Source organism: Carcharodon carcharias, chromosome 24 (assembly GCF_017639515.1).
Source record: "Carcharodon carcharias isolate sCarCar2 chromosome 24, sCarCar2.pri, whole genome shotgun sequence".
In the NCBI taxonomy this organism is placed as follows: Eukaryota; Metazoa; Chordata; class Chondrichthyes; order Lamniformes; family Lamnidae; genus Carcharodon; species Carcharodon carcharias.
The window spans coordinates 16,858,335-16,882,247 of NC_054490.1; the positions used below are offsets into that span (position 1 = coordinate 16,858,335).

General features: G+C 46.7%; 1 protein-coding gene across 3 annotated transcripts in view; it reads left to right on the forward strand.

Moving 5' to 3' along the window:
- Positions 1-23,913, forward strand: part of LOC121269407 (ciliary neurotrophic factor-like) — a 56,306-nt gene that overhangs the window by 23,825 nt on the left and 8,568 nt on the right. The window contains exons 1-2 of one of the 3 annotated variants that reach the window (XM_041174013.1): positions 17,720-17,758; positions 19,370-19,449. The exons of 1 other annotated variant lie outside the window; for it this stretch is intronic. The gene's annotated coding sequence lies outside the window, so the exon portion shown is untranslated. Of the gene's footprint in view, positions 1-17,719; positions 17,759-19,369; positions 19,450-23,913 lie in introns of those variants that run through there. One more of the 3 variants, XM_041174012.1, reaches the window with a different exon arrangement.

Genomic DNA, 23,913 nt, shown 5'->3' on the forward strand with positions numbered 1-23,913 from the left:
AGAGGGAAGGTGCTGATACAATATGTGGGGCGGGAGGGGGAGGGGGATGATGCTGATACAGTGTGTGGAGGGGAGGGGGAGGGGTAAGGCACTGATACAGTGTGTGGAGCGGGAGGGGGATGGCGCGGATACAGTGTGTGGAGGGGGAGAGGGAAGTTGCTGATACAGTGTGTGAGCCAGGAGGTGGAGGGGGAAGGCACTGATACAGCATGTGGGGCGGGAGGAGGAGGAGGAAGGCGCTGATACAGTGTGTGGAGGGCGAGGGCAAGGCGCTGATACAGTGTGTGGGGTGGGAGGGGGAGGACAAGGCACTGATACATTGTGTGGAGGGGAAGGGGAAGGGCAGGGCGAATGCGCTGATACAGTGTGTGGAGAGGGAGGGGGAAGGAAGTGATACAGTGCGTGGGGCAGGAGTTGGAGGGGGAAGGCGCTGATACAGAATGTAGGGCGGGAGGGAGAGGGGGAAGGCGCTGATACTGTTTGTGGTGCAGGAGGGGGATGGGGAAGGCTCTGATACAGTGTGTGGATGGGGAGGGGAAGGCGCTGATACAGTATGTGGGGCGGGAGGGAGAGGGCAAGGCACTGATACAGTGTGTGGAGGGGGAGGGGGAAAGCGCTGATACCGTATGACGGGCGGGAGGGTTAGGGGGATGGTGCTGATACAGTGTGTGGAGGGGAGGGGGAAGGCGTGGATACAGTGTGTGGAGGGGAGGGGGAAGGCGCAGATACAGTGTGTGGGGCAGGAGGGGGAGAGGGAAGGCACTGATACAGTGTGTGGAGGGGGAGGGGACAGCACTGATACAGTATGTGGAGGGGGAGGGCAAGGCACTGATACAGTATGTGGAGGGGGAGGGCAAGGCGCTAATGCAGTGTGTGGGGCGGGTGGGGGAAGTAGCTAATAGTGTGTGGGGTGGGTGGGGGAGGGCAAGGCGCTGATAAATGTGTGGAGCGGAAGGGGAAGGCGGTGATACAGTGGAGGGGTGGGGGATCGCGCTGATACCGTGTGTGGGGCGGGACAGGCAGGGGGAACGCACCGATATCGTGTGTGGGGCAGGAGGTGGAGAGGGAAGGCACTGATGCAGTGTGTGCAGGGGAAGGGGGAGAGTGAAGGTGCTGATACAGCAGGTGGGGCGGGAAGAGGAGAGGGAAGGCGCTGATATCATGTGTGAAGGGGGAGGGGGAAGGTGCTGATACAGTGTGTAGGGCAGGAGGAGGAGGGGGAAGTCGCTGATACAGTGTGTGGGGCTGGAGGGGGAAGGCGCTGATACAGTGGGTGGGGCGGGAGGAAGAGGGAGAATGCGCTGATACAGTATCTATGGCAGGAGAGGGAAGGCACAGAAACAGTGTGTGGAGGAGGAGGTGTAGGCGCTGATACAGTGTGTGGAGGAGGAGGGGGAAGGCGCTGATAGAGTGTGTGGGGTAGGAGGAGGAGTGGGAATGCTCTGATACAGTATCTGGAGCAGGAAGGGGAAGGCGCTGATACTGTGTGGGGGGCGTGAAGGGGAGGGCAATGCCGCTGATAGGGTGTGTGGAGGGGGTGGGGAAAGGCGCTGATACAGTGTGTGGGGCGGAAGGAGGATGGGGAAGGCACTGATACAATGTCTGGAGGGGAGGGGGAGGGGTAGGCGCTGATACATTATTTGGGGTGGGAGGGGGAGGGGATGGTGCTGCTACAATGTGTGGAGGGGAGGGTGAGGGGGAAGGTGCTGATACAGTGTGTGGAGGTGGAGGGGGAAGGCGCTGATACAGTGTGTGGAGGGGGAGGGGAAGGCACTGATACAGTGTGTGGATGGGAGGGGGAAAGCGCTGATACAGTGTGTGGAGGGTTAGGGGGAAGGTGCTGATACAGTGTGTGGAGGTGGGAGGGGGAGGGGACGGCGCTGATACAGTGTGTGGATGAGAGGGGGAATGCGCTGATACAGTGTGTGGATGGGAGGGGGAAGGTGCTGATACAGTGTGTGGAGGCGGAGGGGGAAGGTACTGATACAGTGTGTGGGCCAGGAGTTGGAGGGGGAATGAGCTGATACTGGATGTGGAGGGGGAGGAGGAAGGCGCTGATACAGTGTGTGGAGTGGTTGGGGGAAGGCGCTGATACTGTGTGTGGAGTGGTTGGGGGAAGGCGCTGATACTGTGTGTGGGGTGGGAGGGGAAGGGGTAGGCGCTGATATAGTGTGTGGAGTGGTTGGGGGGGAAGGCGTTGATACTGTGTGTGGGGTGGGAGGGGAAGGGGTAGGCGCTGATACAGTGTGTAGAGGGGGAGGGGAAGGCGCTGATACAGTATGTGGAGAGGGAGAGGGAAGGCGCTAATACATTTTGTCGAGGGCTATGGGGAGGGGGAAGGTGTTGATACAGTGTAAGGGGCAGGAGGGGGAGGGAGAGGGGGAATTTGTTGATACAGTGTGTGGAAAGGGAGGGGGAAGGTGCTGATACATTGTGTCAAGGGCTATGGGGAGGGGGAAGGTGCTGATACACTATGTTGGCTGGAGGGCGTTGGGGAAGGCGCTGCAACAGTATGTGAAGGGGGAAGAGGGAAGGTACTGATACAGTATGTGGGGCGGGAGGGAGAGGGCTTGGCGCTGATACAGTATGTGGAGGGGGAGAGGGAAGGTATTGATACAGTGTGTGGAGGTGGGGAGGCAAGGCGCTGATACAGTGTGTGGAGGGGAGTGGGAAGAGGAGGGTGAAGGCGCTGATACAGTGTGTGGAGGGGGAAGGGGAAGACGCAGATACGATGTGTGGAGGAGGAGGGAGAAGGTGCTGATACAGTGCATGACGCAGGAGTTGGAGGGGGAAGGCGCTGATACTGTGTGTGAGGCGGGAGGGGGTGGGTGAAGGCGCTGATACAGCATGTGGGGCGGGAGAAGAGGGAAAAGGTGCTGATACAATGTGTGGGGCATGACGGGGAGGGGGAAGGCGCTGATACAGTGTGTAGAGGGGGAGGGGAAGGCGCTGATACAGTATGTGGGGCGGGAGGGGGAGGGGGAATGCGCTGATACAGTGTGTTGAAGGGGAGGGGAAGGCACTGATACAGTGTATGGGGTGGGAGGCGGAGGGGGAAGGCGCTGATACAGTGTGTGGAGGGTTAGTGGGAAGGCGCTGATACAGTGTGTGGAATTGGAGGGGGAAGGCACTGATACAGTGTGTACAGGGGGAGGGGGAAAGGCACTGATACAGTGTGTGGAGGGGGAGTTGGCAGGGGAAGGTGCTGATACAGTGTGTGGAGGGGGAGGGGCAAGTGTAGGCACTGATACAGCGTGTGCAGGGGAGGGGGATGGGGAAGGAGCTGATACAGTGTGTGGGGGCGAGGGGGAAGGCACTGATACAGCATATGGAGGGGAGGGTGAGGGGGAAGGCGCTGATACAGTGTGTGGAGGGGGAGGGGGAAGGCGTTGATACAGTGTGTGGAGGGTGAAGGCGGTGATACAGTGTGTGGAGGGGGAGGGGGAAGGCACTGATACAGCGTGTGGAGGGGGAGGGTTGGGGGAAGGTGCTGATACAGCGTGTGGAGGGGGAGGGTTGGGGGAAGGCGATGATAAAGTGTGTGGCAGGGCGTGGGTGGGGGAAAGCGCTGATACAGTGTAAGGGGCGGGAGGGGGAGGGGGAAGGTGCTGATTCAGTGTGTGGAGGGGAGTGGGAAGAGGAGGGTGAAGGCGCTGATACAGTGTGTGGTGGGGGAGGGGGAAGACGCAGATACGATGTGTGGAGGAGGAGGGGGAAGGCGCTGATACAGTGCATGGCGCAGGAGTTGGAGGGGGAAGGCGCTGATACTGTGTGTGAGGCGGGAGGGGGTGGGTGAAGGCGCTGATACAGCATGTGGGGCGGGAGAAGAGGGGGAAGGTGCTGATAGTGTGTGGGGCGTGAGGGGGAAGGGGAAGGCGCTGATACAGTGTGTTGAGGGGGAGGGGAAGGCGCTGATACAGTGTATGGGGTGGGAGGCAGAGGGGGAAGGCGCTGATACAGTGTGTGGAGGGGCATGGGGAATTGTGCTGATACAGTGTGTGGGGCGTGAGGGGGAAGGGGAGGGGGAAGGCGCTGATACAGTGTGTGGAGGGGGAGGGGAAGGCGTTGATACAGTGTGTAGGTCGGGAGGGAGAGGGGGAAGGCGCTGATACAGTGGGTGGAGGGGGTGGGGAAGGGGGGTGGCGCTGATACACTGTGTGGAGGGGGAGAGGGAAGGCGCTGATACAGTGTATGGAGGGGGAGGGGGAAGGCACTAATACAGTGTGTGGAGGGGGAGGGGCCGGTGTAGGTGCTGATACAGCGTGTGCATGGGAGGGGGATGGGGAAGGAGCTGATACAGTGTGTGGAGGGGGAGGGGGAAGGCGCTGATACAGCATGTGGAGGGGAGGGGGAGGGGGAAGACGCTGATACAGTGTGTGGAAGGTGAGGGTGCAGGTGCTGATACAGTGTGTGGAGGGTTAGAGAGAAGGCACTGATACAGTGTGTAGAGGGGGAGGGGGAGGGGGAAGGCGCTGATACAGTGTGTGGAGGGGGAGTTGGCAGGGGAAGGTGCTGATACAGTGTGTGGAGGGGGAGGGGCAGGTGTAGGCGCTGATACAGCGTGTGCAGGGGAGGGGGATGGGGAAGGAGCTGATACAGTGTGTGGAGGGGGAGGGGGAAGGCGCTGATACAGCATATGGAGGGGAGGGTGAGGGGGAAGGCGCTGATACAGTATGTGGAGGGGGAGGGGTAAGGCGCTGATACAGTGTGTGGAGGGTGAAGGCAGTGGTACAGTGTGTGGAGGGGGAGGGGGAAGGCGCTGATACAGCGTGTGGAGGGGGAGGGTTGGGGGAAGGCGATGATATAGTGTGTGGCGGGGCGTGGGTGGGGGAATGCACTGATACAGTGTAAGGGGCGGGAGGGGGAGGGGGAAGGTGCTGATACAGTACGTGGAATGGGAGAGAGAATGCGCTGATACAGTATGTGGGGCGGGAGGGGAAGGGCGATGGTGCTGATATAGTGTGTGGAGGGGGAGGGGGAAGGCACTGATACAGTATGTAGAAGGGGAGGGGGAGGGGTAGGCGCTGACACAGTGTGTGGAGGGGAAGGGTTGGGGGAAGGCGGTGATACAGTGTGTGGAGTGGGGTGGATGGGCATGGCGCTGATACTGTGTAAGGGGCGGAGGGGGAGGGGGAAGGTGCTGATACAGTATGTTGGCTGGAGGGGGAGAGGGAAGGCGCTGTTTTTCTGTGTGAAGGGGGAGAGGGAAGCTGCTGATACAGTGTGTGGAGGGGGAAGGGGAGGGGGAAGGCGCTGATACAGTGTATGGAGGGGGAGGTGGCAGGGGAAGGGGCTGATACAGTGTGTGGAGGCAGAGGGTTAAGACGCTGATATAATGTATGGAGGTGGAGGGGGAAAGCGCTGATACAGTGTGTGGACGGGGAGGGGGAGTTGTAGGCGCTGTTACAGCATGTGCAGGGGAGGGGCAGTGGGAAGGCGCTAATACAGTGTCTGGAGGGGATGGGGGAAGTGCTGTTGCAGTGTGTGGGTCGGGAGGGGGAAGGTGCTGATACAGTGTGTGGAGGAGGAGGGGGAGAGTGAAGGCGCTGATACAGGGTGTGGAGGGGCAGGGGGAATGCGCTGATACAGTGTGTGGAGGGGGAGGGGGAGGGTGAAGGCCCTGATACAGAGAGGGAGGGGGGAGGGGGAAGTCGCTGATACAGCATGTGGAGGGGGAGGGTGAAGGCGCTGATACAGATGAGGCGTGGGAGGGAGTGGGGGAAGGTGCTGATGCAGAGGGGGAGGGGGAGGGGGACGGCGCTGATACAGCGTGTGGAGGGGGAGGGTGAAGGCGCTGATACAGATGAGGCATGGCAGGGAGTGGGGGAAGGTGCTGATACAGAGGGGGAGGGGGAGGGGGAAGGCGCTGATACAGAGGGGGAGGGGGAAGGCGCTGATACAGTGTGTGGAGGGAGAGGGGAAAGGCGCTGATACAGATGGGGATAGGAGGGGGAGGGGGAAGGTGCTGATACAGAGGGAGAGGGGGAAGGCGCTGATACAGATGGGGAGTGGGAGGGGGAGGGGGAGGGGGAAGGTGCTGATACAGAGGGGGAGGGGGTAGACGCTGATACAGAGGGGGAGGGGGAGGGGGAAGGCGCTGATACAGAGGGGGTGGGTGAGCGGGAAGGCGCTGATACAGAGGGGGAGGGGGAGGGGGATGGGGAATTTGCAGATACAGAGGGGGAGGGGGATGGTTCACTGAGGTGCGACGTTTGGCGTGACATTGAAATATATTCCGTTCCTCCAAACCGGTTTCCTTTTCTTCCCATAATTGCACATTGGCCCCCCTCACTGAGAAAAGATTTGAAATGTGCCCCCCCACTCCCACCGTAACTAACACCCCCCCCTCCTAACTCCCCACCAAAGTGATAAAGTAGTGAAAACATTGCACAAGAGTGCGCCTGGGGCTCTTTTTATTTGAAAACTCTCCTCGATTGGAACTCGAGTGTTGCCCGGCTGACAGGCTTTCTTCCCGTTAAGTTCGTTTCTTCCTGAAACCAGACCTGATTATTTATTAAATTTCGCACTGAGCGACCACACCAACCTTTTCTCCCACTGTCGTCTTTGTTTGAAAATTAGGATTCGTTTGGCAGCCCCCCCCACCTCCCACCTCCGACATTCCTCTTTGAACGCCCGGCGTTATCGACTCGCCTGTGGTTCTTTGTCAATTCCGGTTTCAGGAACGGGTTTGGGGGGTTTTCGATGGCGGTTTTTGCAAAAGCGACAGAAGCATTCGCAACTCTGGATTTCCGCCTCTCCCGCACTTTGGCCGGAATTTTCCGACCACGTTGGAGTCGGACATCGGGGGGGGCTGGGGTGCAGGCGGGTGGGCGGGCAGGGGACAATATGGCAAGACGGCCAAAGAAATCAGCCTCACGCTATCGTGAAACCAGTTTGACAGCCACCGGCTCTGGCAGCCAGTGGCAGGGCTGCGTTTCCCACCTCCACACATCAGGAACCTAATTTCTATCCGTCAGCATCTCAGTATAAGCCCAGCTCACCAGAACTGCACCCCCCCCCCCCCCACCAAACCCCCCGATGCTGGACAAGCCGGGCACTTGGGCGTGATTTCACCTGGCGAGCTGCCCTTCGCTAGGGTCTCCGAGGTCTGTTTGCCTACCTGACTTCAGGCAGCCCTCGTGGGCATCAGCGCCAGGATTCCCAGGCAGCGCCACATCACTTTCAGGGGGGGGTTGCCTCACGGGCAGGTCTCTACCTACCAGACCAGCCATAACCAACAGCAGCAGGGCTTGGGGAAGGGGGGGAGAAGTGGCCCTCAGGCCGGGGAAGAGGCTGCAGGGCGAGGGCTGTACCGGGGAAGGGCGGGGTATCCCAGGGCTTGTGTGTGGGGGGGCACATGTTGAACTGTGCAAGTGCCCTGAAGGTGGTGAGGGCTGAGGAGGCAGTCTCCAGAGGAGATGGGGCCAGATGGAGATGTGAGGGGGCATGTGTGTGTGTGAGAGAGAGTGAGCGGTGATGCCCCTTGAGCTGGCAGAGACTGAGATGCCAGTGAGTGTGTGTGATGGGCTGGTGAGTGTGTGAGTTTAGAGTGATGAGATGGTTGCCTTACCCTGGCGGCACTGGATGAGATCACTCATCCTCTATCTGCACTGGATGGCCAACCTCTTCAGTGCAGCCTTGGCACTGACCCCCCCCCCCCACCCCCCCCCCACTGCCATCTCAACCAGGCCAGAGCGGTGAGATTGACGGGCCCCCTGAGTCCAGAGCAGGGGTAGAGGACACCGAGGTGGGCCTCTGCAGTGTCCAGAAGGTGCCCCAGGGATGCAACACTGAATCGGAGGAGGTGGGAAGGGGCTGCTCCCTTCTTGGCTACTGGGGCCATGTCTTCACCGGTGCCCTCCTGGGGCACTGAGAAGCCTGCCCGCGGCTGCAGGATAAATATGGCGCCCGGCGTGTGGAAACGGCCTGATTAGCGAGGCGGGAATGGGACGATAGGGGCGGTCAGCGGGTGAAGCAACCCTTCACCCCCCCACTCACGCCACCTCACCTGCCGAATAAACCTGGGACCATTCCGCCCTTTGTCTCGAATGACAACAAATACTAACAAACAGCCTGAACGGCCAAGGCCGAGTCACCAGGGCAGCCCTTCACCCGCAGCTGGGAACCCAATAAATACCAACGACCCCACGGGTTAATATGGCCGATCAGACCTGTAAATTTGCAAACTCCAACTCTAACATTGCCCAATGTATATTTAGTAAGCTGAAGGCTGTGGATGAATGAAGAAGGAAACAGCGGTCAGCAGAAAGGGTTAACTCTGCCTCCTGTTGAGGGGTGGGTGGAGAAGTCCAAGTCCACTGACATTAATGCGCTCGGATTTTTGGTGGGGGGCCTGTTTGACCTCACGAGTGCCCCGGCCTAATTCTCCTCTAATTCCAGGGAGCGTGCGGGGGCGAGGAGAACCTTTCTGAAAGTCGTTGCTCCCTCGCTGGGCCTGAGGGGCTTAAAGCTCTTCCTCGCTGCTTCTCCCTGGGCTTTGGAACCTCCCTGGCCCCTGTTTAGCTGGGAAAAGAATTATCCACCAGGGGGCAGGATTTGCGGGTCGTCGGCTGGGAAACAGCCCACCGCCCACCATCGCCCCCACCCCCCCCACCCCCCCACCCCTCCAACGACCCGCGATTTCACGCTGGCCGGCCAACTAGTGGGCCAGCCCGCCAACGTGAGAGGCGCGTGGAAAGGCTCAGCCCAGCCAGGGCAGGGGGCGGAAGGAGAGGGAGCGCTGAACTCAGCAGGGGGCACGCGCACCAAGAGCTTCCCGAAGGCAGAGGGGGAGCTGAACAATTTTAAAAGCAAGAATAGAGAGTTGGAAATTCTGAAAGAAAGATGTCTCCATGTACGACTCTCTCTCTCTCTCTCCCTCTCTCACGTGAGCACGTCCACAATAAAATTTATGTCGGAACATTTTTTTCTTAAATTCATGTTGGAAACCCCACCCCGCCCGCGGATGAGGCTTCCACAAAAGTGCAAAGGCCGCCTTGGCCGATTCGTAAGGTTGGGCGGACAGAGAAAAATCTCTTTCAATTGACACTTTAACGGCCTTACCAGGCCTCAGTCGTCAGCGGGCGCGCTCTGCCAACGCCGGCCAGCCAAAATATCGCACAAAAACCTTGGGACCCTCCCCCAACCTCACCGCGCGCTGTTTCCCACCCAATCGGGTGGACGTCAAGTCCTGCCCCGTCTCCTCCAGAGCCACTTCCACCCTCATGAGCTCCGGTGTTTAGCCCTAATATTTCACCTTGTGTGACAGTCTCTTGTCACGTGTCCCCCTGCCCCTGGCAGAACTGATCGAACAGGCCAACCTCTTTTCCAACTTATTGATCTGTTACCTTGGCTCCCTGCACTTCTTATCCAGCTTTAAGGCAGCCACAAGTGCATCGTAGACCAATTTATTCTGAACTTTATCCAACTTAGCCTTTCCCTTCTGAATGCTTTTAGAAGGTAGTGGACGAGTCATTCAGAGACCCAGGGTAATGCCCTGGGCACATGGGTTCGAATCCCACCCTGGCAAGTGGTGAAATTTGAATCCAATGGAAACCTGGAATTAGAAGTCTGACAATGACTGCGAAACCATTGCCGAGTGTCGTAAAAACCCATCTGGTTCACTGAGGCCCTTTAGAGAAGGAAACCTGCCACCCTTAACTCCAGACCCACAGCACTGTGGTTAAACCTTGTTTAAGAACACGGGTATGGGCAACAGATACTGGCCTAGCCAGCGATACCTATGAGCGAATGAAAAGAAATCTCATCAAATCCCAAACCCCCCCTCCCTCCAGGCTTGCTTGCTTTCTCAGTCAAACCCTACCCATCGTTCCCTGGCATATGCCACTGTGACCCCCCCACACAACTTCACTTAATAACTACACCACATGTTTGCGCACAACCTAAGACTGTTACTTTTCAAATCCCAAGCTAATTTTATCTCGACCACTATGAATCTCACTTCTGACGCCAATTGGTGAGATCCTGGGATTTGGGAGCCACTGACACCTTAACAGGCAGTCGACTAATCATAAGTAATTTTAAGGTAGCTTATCAAGAAGCAATGGTAAAGCTACGATGCATCAATGAATTAGGCAGGAAAAAGTACACGACCTGTGGCATTCGAGGGTGGTTGACAGATCCTAGACAGCGGAAAATTGGCCGGCACAGTGTGTTTTGATCTCAACTTCCTCCTCCTCCTCGTCCATTCCGAGGAAGGCAGCCACCAATGGGGACTGCAACCTCTACCAGGGCAGCTCACTGTAACACCTCAGCAGAACCCCACCAGGACCCAGCCCCTCTGACTGAGCACTTGTTAATGTACCCTCTTTCTGCAGGCTGGTAGCTTACCCAGTGTCAGTCACCTATCCAAACTGTACTGACCAATGGGCTACAGATCATGTACCCAAACTGTAGGTTGATTACCAGCCCCACACTTTAGGAATGTCAACATGGCAGCCTGAACTAAGGCTATTTATCTGTCAGAGTGTTTAGAAATCCTCTTTTCAGAGAGAGAGCCAATGCTATTTAGCTAATCCCACAAAATGCCGAGAATAGTCAAACTCTGTTTCATATTCACGGTGAGCATGTTAACAGAGTCAAACTCTGTTTAATGTTCACGGTGAGTGTGCTAATGGAGTCAAAACCTGTTCAATGTTCAAAATGAGTGAGTTAATGGAGTCAAATTCTGTTTAATATTCACAGTGAGCATGTAAACGGAGTCAAACTCTGTTAATATTCACGGTGAGCGTGTTAATATCGTCAAACTGTTTAACATTCACAATAAGTGTGTTAATGGAGCCAAACTCTGTTTCATATTCACGGTGAGCATGTTAATGGAGTTAAACTCTGTTTAATATTCATAGTGAGTGTATTAATATTATCAAACTCTGTTTTATATTCATGGTGAGTGTGTTAATGGAGTCAAACACTGTTTAATATTCACGATGAGTGTGTTAATGTAGTCAAACCTTGTTCAATGTTCAAAATGAGTGAGTTAATGGAGTCAAATTCTGTTTAGTATTCACGGTGAGTGTGTTAATGGAGTCAAACTGTTTAATTTTCACAGTGAGCATGTTAATGGAGTCAAACTCTGTTTAATATTCACAATGAGCCTTTTAATGGAGTGAAGTTCTATTTATTATTCACTTTGAGCACGTTAACCAAGTCAAACTCTGTTTAACATTTACAGTGAGGATTTTAATGGAGTCAAACTGGTTTAATGTTCAAGGTGAACGTGTTAAGCGAATCAGCTCTGTTTAATATTCATAGTGAGCATATTAATGGAGTGAAACTCTGTTTAATATTCATGGTGAGTGTGTTCATCATGTAAAACTCTGTTTACTATTCATGGTGTGCCTGTTAATGTAGTCAAACTCTGTTTAATATTCACAATGAATGTGTTAATAGAGCCAATCTCTGTTTAATATTCATGGTGAGCATGCTAATGGAATGAAACTAAGTTTAATATTCACGGTGAGTGTGCTAATGGAGTCAATCTCTGTTTAATATTCACGTTGAATGTGTTAATATTGTCAAACTCTGTTTCATGTTCACTGTGAGCACGTTAACAATGTCAAACTCTGTTTAATGTTCATGGTAAGTGTGTTAATATAGTCAAACTCTGTTTCATGTTCACGGTGAATGTGTTAATATAGTCAAACTCTGTTTTATATTCACGGTGAGCATGTTAACGGAATCAAACTCTGTTTAATGTTCACGGTGAGTATGTTCACAGAGTCAGCCCTGTTTAATATTCACGGTGAGTGTGTTGATATTGTAAAACTCTGTTTCATATTCACAGTGAGCGTGTTAACAGAGTCAAACTCTCTTTAATATTCACGGTGAGTGTGTTAACAGAGTCAAACTCTCTTTAATATTCACAGTGAGTGTGTTAACAGAGTCAGCTCTGTTTCATATTCACGCTGAGTGTGTTAACAGAGTCAAACTCTGTTTAGTGTTCACGGTGAGCGTGTTAACAGAGTCAACTCTGTTTCATATTCACGGTGAGCGTGTTACTGGAGAGGAACTCTGTTTAATATTCACGGTGTGTGTGTTAGTATAGTCAACTCTGTTTTATATTCACAGTGAGCGTGTTAACAGAGTCAGACTCTTTAACGTTCACGGTGAGTGTGTTAATATCGTCAAACTCTGTTTACTATTCACAGTGAGCATGTTAACGGAGTCAAACTCCTTTTAATGTTCACGGTGAATGTGTTAATGGAGTCCATCTCTGTTTAATATTCACGGTGAGTGTGTTCAGAGAGTCAGTTCTGTTTAATGTTCACAGTGAGCGTGTAAATGGAGTCAAACTCTATGTAATGTTCACAGTGAGTGTGTTAATATAGTCAAACTCTGTTTTATGTTCACAATGTGTGTGTTGATAAAGTCAATCTCTGTTTAATGTTCACGGTGATTGTGTTAACAGAGTCAATCTCTGTTTAATATTCACAGAGAGCGTGTTAACAGAATCAGCACTGTTTAATATTCACGGTGAGCATGCTAATGGAGTGAAACTGTTTAATATTCACAGTGAGTGTGTTAATATTGTCAAACTCTGTTTAATGTTCACGGTGAGTGTGTTAACAGAGCCAATCTCTGTTTCATGTTCACTGTGAGCGTGTTAATGGAGTGAAACTCTGTTTAATATTCATGGTGAGTGTGTTCATCTTGTAAAACTCTGTTTACTATTCACGGTGTGCCTGTTAATGTAGTCAAACTCTGTTTAATGTTCACAATGAATATGTTAATAGAGTCAATCTCTGTTTAATATTCACAAGGAGTGTGTTAATATAGTCAAACTCTGTTTTATATTCATGGTGAGCACAATAACAGAGCCAAACTCTATTTAATGTTCACGGTCAGTGTGTTAAAACAGGCAAACTCTGTTTAATGTCCACGGTGAGTGTGTTAATATCGTCAAACCCTGTATAATATTCACTTTGAGTGTGTTAACGGGATCAAACACTGTTTAATATTCTCGGTGTGTGTTAATGGAGTCAAACTCTGTTTAATATTCTCGGTGTGTGTTAATGGAGTCAAACTCTGTTTGATATGCTCGGTGTGTGTTATTGGAGTCAAACTCTGTATAATATTCACTTTGAGTGTGTTAACGGAGTCAAACTCTGTTTAATATTCACGGTGAATGTGTTAATGGAGCTAAACTCTTTAATATTCACCTTGAGCATGTTAACAGAGTCAGCTCTGTTTCATATTCACAATGAGCGCGTTAATGGAGTGAAACTCTGTTTAATATTCATCGTGAGTCTGTTAATGGAGTCAAACTCTGTTTACTGTTCACAATGAGTGTGTTAATAGAGTCCAATTCTGTTTAATATTCACGGTGAGTGTGTTAATATTGACGAACTCTATTTCATGTTCACTGTGAGTGTGTTAATGAAGTCAAATTCTGTTTAATGTTCATGGTGAGTGTATTAATGGAGTCAATCCCTATTTAATGTTCACAATGTGTGTGTTAATAGAGTCAAATTCTGTTTAACGATCACTGTGAGCAAGTTAATATTGTCAAACTCTGTTAATATTCACGGTGAGCATGTTAACAGAGCCAAACTCTGTTTAATGTTCACGGTGAGTGTTTTAATATCATCACACTTTGTTTAATTTTCACGGTGAATGTGTTAATGGAGTCAAACTCTTTAATATTCCCCTTGAGCACGTTAACAGAGTCAGCTCTGTTTCATATTCACAGTGAGCGCGTTAATGGAGTGAAACTCTATTTAATGTTCACGGTGAGTGTGTTCATCTTGTCAAACTCTGTTTTATATTCATGGTGAGCCTGTTAATGGAGTCAAACTCCATTTACTGTTCACAATGAGTGTGTTACTAGAGTCAAATTCTGTTTAATATTCACGGTGAGTCTGTTAATATTGATGAACTCTGTTTCATGTTCACTGTGAGTGTGTTAACAGAGTCAAACTCTGTTTAATATTCACGGTGAGCATGTTAACAGAGTTAAACTCTGTTTAACATTCACGGTGAGTGTGTTAACAGAGTCAGCTCTGTTTCATATTCACAGTGAGCGTGTTAATGGAGTGAAACTCTGTTTAATATTGACGGTGAGTGTGTTCATCTTGTCAGACTGTTTACTATTCACAGTGAGCCTGTTAATGGAGTCAAACTCCGCTTAATGTTCACAAGGAGTGTGTTAATAGAGTCAATCTCTGTTTAATATTCAGAGTGAGCGTGTTAACAGAATCAGCACTGTTTAATACTCACGGTGAGCATGCTAATGGAGTGATATTCTGTTTAATATTCACGGTGAGTGTGGTAATATTGTCAAACTCTGTTTCATGTTCACGGTGAACATGCTAACTAAGTCAAACTCCGTTTAATGTTCACGATGAGTGTGTTAATGGAGTGAATCCGTGTTTAATGTTCACAATATGCGTGTTAATAGAGTCAAATTCTGTTTAATCTTTATTGTGAGTGTGTTATTGGAGCCAAACTCTGTTTAATATTCACAATGAGCATGTTAATACAGTCAAACTCTGTTTTATATTCACGGTGAGCGCAATAACAGAGCCAAACTTTATTTAATGTTCTCGGTCAGTGTGTTAATACAGGCAAACTCTGTTTACTGTTCATGGTGAATGTGTTAATATCATCAAACTCTGTATAATAATCACTTTGAGTGTGTTAACAGAGTCAAACTCTGTTTAATATTCACGGTGTGTGTGTTAATGGAGTCAAACTCTCTAATATTCACCTTGAGCATGTTAACGGAGTCCAACTCTGTTTAACATTCATGGTGAGCATGTTAACAGAGTCAGCTCTGTTTCATATTCACAGTAAGTGTGTTAATGGAGTGAAACTCTGTTTACTATTCACAGTGAGTGTGTTAATGGAGTGAAACTCTGTTTAATATTCACAGTGAGTATGTTCATCTTGTCAAACTCTGTTTCATATTCATGGTGAGCCTGTTAATGGAGTCAAACTCTAATGTTCACAATGAGTGTGTTAATAGAGTCAATCTTTGTTTAATATTCACAGTGAGCGTGCTAATGGAGTGAAACTCTGTTTTATATTCATGGTGAGAGTGTTAATATTGTCAAACTCTGTTTAATGTTCACAGACTGTGTTAACGAAGTCAAACTCTGTTTAATGTTCATGGTGAGTGTGTTAATGGAGTCAATCTGTGTTTTATGTTCACAATGTGTGTGTTAATAGAGTCAAATTCTGTTTAATCTTTACGGTGAGTGTGTTAATGTAGCCAAACTCTGTTTAATATTCACAATGAGCATGTTAATATAGTCAAACTCTGTTTTATATTCACGGTGAGCGCAATAACAGATCCAAACTCTGTTTAATGTTCACGGTCAGTGTTTTAACAGTCAAACTCTGTTTAATGTTCAACGTGAGAGTGTTAATATAGTGAAAGCCTGTTTGATATTCACGGTGAGTGTGTTAATGGAGTCAAACTCTGTTTAATATTCACGGTGAACATGTTCACAGTCAAATAAAAGCAAAAAACTGCGGATGCTGGAAATCCAGAACAAATACAAAAATACCTGGAAAAACTCAGCAGGTCTGACAGCATTTGCGGAGAAGAGCACAGTTAACGTTTCGAGTCCGAATGACCCTTCAACAGGACGAAGTAAAAATAGGAAAGGGGTGAAATATAAGCTGGTTTAAGGGGTGGTGGGGCAAGTCGAGCTGGATAGAGGGCCAGTGATAGGTGGAGATAACCAAAAGATGTCATAGACAAAAGGGCAAAGAGGTGTTGAAGGTGGTGATATTATCTAAGGAATGTGCTAATTAAGGGTAGAAAGCAGGACAAGCAAGGTACAGATAGCTCTAGTGGGGGTGGGGCTGGGGTGAAGGAATCGAAATAGGCTAAAAGGTAGAGATAAAACAATGGATGGAAATACATTTAAAAATAATGGAAATAGGTGGGAAAAGAAAAATCAATATAAATTATTGGAAAAAAAAGTGGGGGGATTGGAAAGGGAGTGGGGATGGAGGAGAGAATTCATCTTGTAAAATTGTTGAACTCAATATTCAGTCCGGAAGGCTGTAAATTGCCTAGTCGGAAGATGAGGTGTTGTTCCTCCAGTCTACGTTGGGCTTCACCGGAACAATGCAGCAAGCCAAGGACAGACATGTGGGCAAGAGAGCAGGGTGGAGTGTTAAAATGGCAAGCAACAGGGAGGTCTGGGTCATGCTTGCGGACAGACCAAAGGTGCTCTGCAAAGCAGTCACCCAGTCTGCATTTGGTCTCTACAATGTAGAGGAGACCGCATTGGGAGCAACAAATGCAGTAGACTAAGTTGGGGGAAATGCAAGTGAAATGCTGCTTCACTTGAAAGGAGTATTTGGGCCCTTGGACGGTGAGGAGAGGGGAACTAAAGGGGTAGATGTTACACCTTCTGCAGTTGCATGGGAAGGTGCCGTGGGAGGGGGTTGAGGTGTAGGAGGTGATGGAGGAGTGGACCAGGGTGTCCCGGAGGGAATGATCCCTGCGGAATGCCGCCAGGGGGGGTGAAGGGAAGATGTGTTTGGTGGTGGCATCATGCTGGAGTTGGCGGAAATGGCGGAGGATGAACCTTTGAATGTGGAGGCTGGTGGGGTGATAAGTGAGGACAAGGGGTCCCTATCATGTTTCTGGGAAGGAGGAGAAGGCGTGAGGGCGGATGCGCGGCAGATGGGCCGGACACGGTTGAGGGCCCTGTCAACGACCGTGGGTGGAAAACCTTGGTTAAGGAAGAAGGAGGACGTGTCAGAGGAACTGTTTTTGAAAGTGGCATCACCAGAACAGATGCGACGGAGGTGAAGGAACTGAGAGAATGGGATGGAGTCCTTACAGGAAGCGGGGTGTGAGGAGCTGTAGTCGAGGTAGCTGTGGGTGTCGGTTGGCTTGTAATGGATATTGGTAGACAGTCTATCACCAGAAATTGAGATAGAGAGGTCAAGGAAGGGAAGGGAAGTGTCAGGATGGACCATGTGAAAATGATGGAGGGGTGGAAATTGGAAGCAGAATTGACTGTTCACAGTCAGCTCTGTTTAATATTCACGGTGAGCATGTTAACGTAGCCAAACTCTGTTTAATGTTCACAGTGAGTGTGTTAATATCATCAAACACTGTTTAATATTCATGTTGAGTGTGTTAATGGAGTCAAACAAAGTTTTATATTCACGGTGAGTGTGTTAATATCGCCAAACACTGTTTAATATTCATGTGGAGTGTTAATGAAGTCAAACTCTTTAATACTCACAGTGAGTGTGTTAAGGAAGTCAAACTCTGTTTAATGTTCACAGTGAGTGTGTTAATAGAGTCAAACTCTGTTTCATGTTCACGGTGAGTGTGTTAATGGAGTCAATCCATATTTAATTTTCACAATGTGTGTGTTAATAGAGTCAAATTCTGTTTAATCTTTACGGTGAGTGTGTTAATGGAGCCAAATTCTGTTCTATATTCACGGCGAGTGTGTTAATATCGTCAAACACTGTTTAATATTCATGTTGAGTGTGTTAATGGAGTCAAACTATGTTTAATATTCACGGGGAGTGTGTTAATATCGTCAAACTCTGTTTAATATTCACGGTGAGTGTGTTAATGAAGTCAAACTCTTTAATATTCACAGTGAGCATGTTAATGGAGTCAAACTCTGTTTAATATTCACGGTGAGTGTGTTAATTGAGTCAAACACTTTAATGTTCACAATAAGTCTGTTAACAGAGGCAAACTGTTTAATATTCACAGTGAACGTGTTCACAGAGTCAGCCCTGTTTAATATTCATGGTGAGTGTGTTCACAGAGTCAGCTCTGTTTAATATTCACAGTGAGTGTGTTAATTGAGTCCAACCCCGTTTAATGTTCACAATGAGTCTGTTAACAGAGTCAAACTCTGTTTAATATTCACGGTGAGCGTGTTCACAGAGTCAGCCTTGTTTAATATTTACGGTGAGCGTGTTAATGTAGTCAGACTCTGTTTAATGTTCACGGTGAGTGTGTTAATATTGTCAATTTCTGTTTAATATCCACGGTGAGCGTGTTAACAGAGACAAACTGTTCAATGTTCACGCTAAGTGTGTTAATATTGTCAAAGTCTGTTTAATATTCACAGTGAGCGTGTTAATGGGGACAAACTCTGTTTAATATTCACGGTGAGAGTGTTCAGAGTCAGCTCTGTTTAATATTCACAGTGAGCGTGTTCACAGAGTCAGCCCTGTTTAATGTTCACGGTGTGTGTTATTGTAGTCAAACTCTTTAATGTTCACTGTGAGTGTGTTAATGTAGTCAAACTCTGTTTTATATTCACGGTGAGGTATTAACGGAGTCAAACTCTGTTTAATGTTCACGGTGAGCGTGTTAATGGTGTCAAACTCTTTAATGTTCACAGTGTGTTAACAGAGTCAAACTCTGTTTAATATTTACGGTGAGCGTGTTAACAGAGACAAACTCTTTAATTTTCACGTCGTATGTGTTAATGAGTCAAACTCTGGTTAATATTCACGGTGAGTGTGTTAACATAGTCAAATGCAGTTTAATATTCACCTTGAGTGTGTTAATGAGTCAAACTCAGTTTAATATTCACGATGTGCATGTTCACAGAGTCAGCCCTGTTTAATATTGACGGTGAGCGTGTTAATGGGATCAAACTCTATTTAATGTTCACGGTGAATGTGTTAATATAGTCAAACTCTGTTTAATGTTCATGGTGAGCGTGTTCACAGTTTCAGCTCTGTTTAATATTCACGAGAAGTGTGTTAATATAGTCAAACTCTTATTACTATTCACGGTGAGCGTGTTAATGGAGTCAAACCCTGTTTAATGTTCACTGTGAGTCTATTAACAAGGTCAAACTCTGTTTAATATTCACGGTGAGCATGTTAACAGAGTAAAACCCTGTTTAATATTCACGGTGAGTGTGTTAATGGAGTCAAACTCTGTTTAATACTTACGGTCACCATGTTAACAGAATCAGCTCTGTTTAATATTCACAGTGATTGTGCTAATGGAGAGAAACTCTGTTTAATATTTACGATGAGCGTCTTAACAGAGTCAGCTCTGTTTAATATTCACAGTGAGTGTGTTAATGGAGTCAAACCCTGTCTAATGTTCACAATGAGTCTGCTAACAGAGTCAAACTCTGTTTAATATTCATAGTGAGCATGTTCACAGAGTCAGCCCTGTTTAATATTCACGGTGAGTGTGTTCACAGAGTCAGCTGTCTAATATTCACGGTAAGCGTGTTAATGTAGTCAAAAATCTGTTTAATATTCACGGTGAGCATGTTAATGTATTCAAACCCTGTTTAATATTCACGGTGAGTGTGTTAATGGAGTCTAACTGAGTTTAATATTCACCTTGAGTGTGTTAATGGTGTCGAACTCTGTTTAATATTCACAGTGAGCGTGTGAACAGAATCAGCTCTGTTTAATATTGATGGTGAGTGTGCTAATGGAGAGAAACTCTGTTTAATATTCAAGGTGAGTGTGTTAATATTGTCAAACTCTGTTTAATATTTAAAGTGAGTGTGTTGACAGATCCAAACCCTGTTTAATATTCATGGTGAATGTGTTAATGGAGCCAAACTGTTTAATATTCACAGTGAGCGTGTTAATGGAGTCAAACTCTGTTTAATGTTCACGGTGAGTGTATTAATGGAGTCAAAATCTATTTAATATTCACGGTGAGTGTGTTAATGGAGTTAAACGCTGTTTAATATTCACCTTGAGCGTGTTAACGGAGTCGAACTCTGTTAAATATTCATGGTGAGTGTGTTAACGGAGTTGAACTCTGTTTAATGTTAACGGTGAGTGTGTTAATATCGTCAAACTCTGTTTAATATTCACGGTGAGCATTTTAACAGAGTCAAACTCTGTTTAATATTCACGGCGAGTGTGTTTGCAGAGTCAGCTCTGTTTAATATTCACGGTGAGTGTGTTCACAGAGTCAGCCCTGCTTAATATTCACAGTGAGCATGTTCACAGAGTCAACCCTGTTTAATATTCACAGTGAATGTGTTAATATTGTCAAATTCTATTTCATGTTCACTGTGTGTTGACGTAGTCAAACTCTGTTTAATGTCACGGTGAGTGTGGTAATAGAGTCAATTCTGTTTAACCTTCACTTTGAGTGTATTAATGGAGCCAAACTCTGTTTAATGATTACGGTGAACATGTTAATATAGTCAAACGCTGTTTAATATTCACGGTGAGCATGTTCACAGAGTCAGCCCTGTTTAATATTCACTGTGAGCATGCTAATGCAATCAAACTTAGTTTAACGTTCACGTTGAGTGTGTTATCGGAGTCAAAGTCTGTTTAATATTCATTGTGAGTGTGTTCACAGAGTCTGCTCTGTTTAATATTCACAAGAAGTGTGCTTATATAGTCAAACTCTGATTACTATTCACGTGAGTGTGTTAATGGAGTCAAACTCTGTTTAATGTTCATGGTGAGTGTGTTAATATCGTCAACTCTGTTTAATATTCACAGTGAGCGTGTTAACAGTGTCAAACTCTGTTTGATATTCACATTAAGTGTGTTAACGGAATCAAACTCTGTTTAATGTCCACATTGAGTGTGTTAACGGAGTCAAAGTCTGTTTAATATTCATGATGCGTGTGTTCACAGAGTCAGCTCTGTTTAATGTTCACGATGAGTGTGTTAATAGAGTCAAACCCTGTTTAATTTTCACAATGAGTCTGTTAACAAAGTCAAACTCTGTTAACTGTTCTTGGTGAGTGTGTTAATGGAGTCAAACTCTGTTTAATATTCACAGTGAGTGTGTTAATGGAGTCAAACTCTGTTTAACATTCACCTTGAGCGTGTTAATGGATCCAAACTCTGGTTACTCTGCACGTTGAGCATGTTCACGGAGTCAAACTGTTTAATATTCACGGTGAGTGTGTTGATATTGTGAAACTTTGTATCATATTCACAGTGAACGTGTTAACAGAGTCAAACTCTGTTTAATGTTCACGGTGAGTATGTTAATATAGTCCAGCTCTGTTTAATATTCACAGTGAGCATGTTAACAGAGTCGAACTCTGTTTAATATTCACAGTGAACGTGTTAACAGAGTCAAACTCTGTTTAATGTTCACGGTGAGTATGTTAATATAGTCCAGCTCTGTTTAATATTCACAGTGAGCATGTTAACAGAGTCGAACTCTCTTTAATATTCACAGTGAGTGTGTTAACAGAGTCAGCTATGTTTAATATTCACAGTGAGTGTGTTAATGGAATCAAAGTCTGTTTAATATTCACGGTGAGCGTGTTCACAGAGTCAGCTATGTTTAATATTCACGCTGAGTGTGTTAATGGAGACAAACCCTGTTTAATTTTCACAATGAGTCTGTTGACAGAGTCAAACTTTGTTTACTGTTCATGGTGAGTGTGTTAATATAATGAAACCCTGTTTAATATTCACGGTGAGTGTGTTAATGGAGTCAAACTCTGTTTAGTATTCACGGTGAATGTTTTCATCTTGTCAAACTCTGTTTACCATTCACAGTGAACATCTTAACAGACTCAAACTCTTTTTAATGTTCACGGTGAGTGTGTTAATGGAGTCAAAGCCTCTTTAATGTTCACAATGAGTTTGTTAATAGAGTCAAATTCTGTTTAATCTTCACAGTGAGTGTGTTAATGGAGCCAAACTCAGTTTAATATTCACCTTGAGCGTGTTAATGGAGTCAAACTCTGTTTAACGTTCACGGTGAGTGTGCTAATGGAGTCAAAGCCTCTTTAATGTTCACAATGAGTTTGTTAATAGAGTCAAATTCTGTTTAATCTTCACATTGAGTGTGTTAATGGAGCTAAACTCTGTTTAATATTCATGGTGAATGTGTTAATGGAGCCAAACTCAGTTTAATATTCACCTTGAGCGTGTTAATGGAATCAAACTCTGTTTAACGTTCACATTGAGTGTGTTAACGAAGTCAAACTCTGTATAATGTTCCTGGTGAGTCTGTTAATACCATCAAACTCTCTTTACTATTCACGGTGAGTGTGTCAATGGAGTCTAAGTCTGTTTAATATTCATGGTGAGTGTGTTCACAGTGTCAACTATGTTTAATATTCACGGTGAGTGTGTTAATGGAGTCAAACCCAAATTTCACCTTGAGTGTGTTAATGGAGTCAAACTCTGATTACTCTTCATGGTGAGTGTGTTAATGGAGTCAATCTCTGTTTAATATTCACGGTGAGTGTGTTCACAGAGTCAGCTATGTTTAATATTCACGGTGGGTGTGTTAATGGAGTCAAACCCAATTTTCACCTTGAGTGTGTTAATGGAGTCAAACTCTGATTACTCTTCATGGTGAGTGTGTTAATAGAGTCAAACTCTGTTTAATATTCACGGTGAATGTTAATGGAGTCAAATTCTTTTTAATAGTCACGGTGAGCATGTTAACAAAGTCAAACTCTGTTTAAACTTCACGGTGACTGTGTTAATATCATCAAACTCTGTTTAATGTTCTCGGTGAGCATGTTCACAGAGTGAAACCCTGTTTAATATTCACGGTGAGCGTGTTAACAGTGCCAAACTCTATTTAACATTCACGGTGAGCATTTTTACAGAGTCTGCTTTGTTTAATATTCACGTTGAGTGTATTAATGGAGTGAAACCATGTTTACTATTCACAGCAAGTGTTTTCATCTTGTCAAACTCTGTTTACTATTCACAGTGAGCATGTTAACAGAGTCAAACTCTTTTTAATGTTCACGCTGAGTATGTTAATGGAGTCAAAGCCTCTTTGATGTTCACAATGAGACAATGAGTTTGTTATTAGAGTCAAATTCTGTTTAATCTTCACAGTGAATGTGTTAATGGAGTGAAACTCTGTTTAATATTCACGGTGTGCGTGTTAACAGAGTCAAACTCTGTTTAATATTCACAGTGAGTATGTTTATAGAGTCAAACTCTGTTTAATATTCATGCTGTGTGTGTTAACGGAGTGAAAGTCTGTTTAATATTCACAGTGTGTGTGTTAACGTAGTGAAAGTCTGTTTAATATTCACTGTGAGTGTGTTAACGGAGTCAAACTCTGTTTAATACTCACGGTGAGTGTGTTAACAGGGTCAATCTCTTTATCGTTCACGGTGAGCATGTTAATGGAGTGAAAGTCGGTTTAATATTCACAGTGAGTGTGATAATGGAGCCAAACTCTGTTCAATATTCACGGTGAGCATGTTAACAAAGTCAAACTCTGTTTAACGTTCACGGTGAATGTGTTAATGGAGCCAAATTCGGCTTAGTATTCATGGAGAGTGTGTTAATGGAAGCAAACTCTTTAATTATCACGGTGAGCATGTTCACGGAGTCAAGCTATGTTTAATGTTCACTGTGAATTTGTTAATGGAGACAAACTCTATTTAATATTCACAGTGAGTGTTTTAACGGAGTCAAACTCTGTTTAATGTTCACGTTGAGTGTGTTATCAGAGTCAAAGTCTGTTTAATATTCACGGTGAGTGTGTTAATGGAATGAAACTCTGTTTAATATTCATGGTGAGTGTGTTCATCTTGTCAAACTCTGTTTACTATTCACAGTGAGTATGTTAACAGAGTCAAACTCTTTTTAATATTCACAGTGAGTGTGGTAATGGAGTCAAAGCCTCTTTAATGTTCACAATGAGTTTGCTAACAGAGTCAAATTCTGTTTAATCTTCACAGTGTGTGTGTTAATGGAGCTAATCTCTGTTTAATATTTACGGTGAGCATGTTAACAGAGTCAAACTCTGTTTTATGTTCACAGTGAGTGTATTAACAGAGTCAAACTCTGTTTTACGTTCACGGTGAGCATGTTAACTGAGTCAAAGTCTGTTTAATATTCACGGTGAGTGTGTTAATGGAGCCAAACTCTTTACTATTCACAGTGAGTGTTTTAACAGAGTCAAACTCTGTTCAATATTAATGGTGAATGTTTTAAAGGAGTCAAACTGTT